Raw genomic sequence first — 1,824 nt, 5'->3', positions numbered from 1 at the left:
GACTGCTTGTGATGCAGAATTGTGTGATTATTCACTGAAAATCGGCTACCCGTTTTATTCTCAAAAAGCTGCCCGTGGTCTGAATGTTTATCAGGTGCATGTCATGCATCAGTGGAGCTGGGCTGTTTCCCATCGCATTCAGCCATGTGGTAATTGACTCACCTGTACAAGGTTCAGAGATGGATATAATGTGTATCGTTAGCATCATAGTCAGCGGATCAAATTGGAATGTCTCCAGAGAGATTTTAAAGGTATGTGATAGATTCAGGATGGTACGTCATGCTGAATTAAAGGTTAGAGGAGCTGTACAGTCTATTCAGTTGTACAACAGAAGGTGGTTAATTATGCTTCCGAATGGCATGACTTTGCCCCTTTGTCAATTATCAGAATTTTTCCCATTTTGTCTGTTACATACTGTAATATAGATACTGTAACATCTTTTGCAATGCATAATGCACATTTATATATTGACAAATATGGTAAACAAATTGTATTAACACTATTGTTCAAAAGTTTGGGGTCAGTGAACAATAATATTCTGCAATATCATTATGCAATTTAATCTAATTTAATTATTTTGTGTTTGAATGCATTTCAAAATGTAATTTATTTGTGATGGCAAAGCGGAACTTTTAGCTTCAGTGTCACATGATCCAATAATTTTTTATCATGATCAATGCTGACAGCAGTTGTTCTACTTAATTTGTTTTTGGCAAACACAATTTTTTTTTTCAGGAGTATATTTGATGACTAATGTTAAAAAAAAAAAAAAAAAAAAAAACTTCACACTTGACTATCAAGTAAAAAAAAAAAAAAAGCTTCACACTTTTGATCAAGTTAATGCATCCTTACTGAATAAAAGTTTTAATTAAAAAAATAAAAATGACCCCAAATTTCTGAACATTAATATATATATTCAACATTTTATTATATTGGTCATTATCCACCTTGGTTTCTAATGACTAAAATCTGCCTTTTAATAAAATCATTCACTAAAGAAATAGGGATTGCACTGTTACATCAGGGACATGGCCACCCACATTGCATAAGTCAGGAGAAACCGGAGCCTTTCCCACTGGCTTGTGGTCTTCCCTGACCTTTGACAAACCTTTGTCCCTGTTAACCTCTCAATTAACCTCGACACCACCCCACCTGTGCTGCCTTCTGTTTCCACCAACAACCTGCTGCCTCCCCCTCACTTCCTTCATTTTCTGCCCAGATACCGCCTGCTGGAAAATTACCATCTTATTTCACTAATGGCATTGCTGAAAATATTGGAATTCATCTCTAATCACATGGGAGAGTTTTTTTTTGTTCTTTTTCCTCCATATTCTTCCACTTTTTTTCTTGTACAGAAAGAGGGGGAGTTGAGAAGTCCAGGTAAGTGTGTAGTGACCTTTTCACAAAGTCATCCACCTCTTCTCCTTTTAATCAAACCCCCTCTGTTCCTCTCTGTGCCACCGCTTGTAATGTCACAATTAAGGTGGCTCCATTGTTTCTGTTTTAAGGCTGAAGAGACGTAGCGCTCCTTGGTACCAGGGTCATTTCTCTTACAATATTAAATAAGTCATTAGAGACCCGTGGCCACCACCTCCACCCCGTATGGCAGAAATGAATATCTGCCGTTGCCCGGCACCTTTTATAGTACTCTAAAATTACATATTCAGAGTTGTAGTTGCACTGTTCTTGCATCATAAGAGGACACGCAAATATGCAGTTTGATTTGTGCAAGCGTGTACTATGATATTGAATGATAAAGAGCTTAAAGATGATAACTAGTGGCCTCTGGCCCTTAGCTAACCCAGCATTATGGCTGTTTTAGTG

Source organism: Carassius gibelio, chromosome B4 (assembly GCF_023724105.1).
Source record: "Carassius gibelio isolate Cgi1373 ecotype wild population from Czech Republic chromosome B4, carGib1.2-hapl.c, whole genome shotgun sequence".
NCBI classification, from domain to species: Eukaryota; Metazoa; Chordata; class Actinopteri; order Cypriniformes; family Cyprinidae; genus Carassius; species Carassius gibelio.
Note: the sequence above shows the minus strand (reverse complement) of the source record.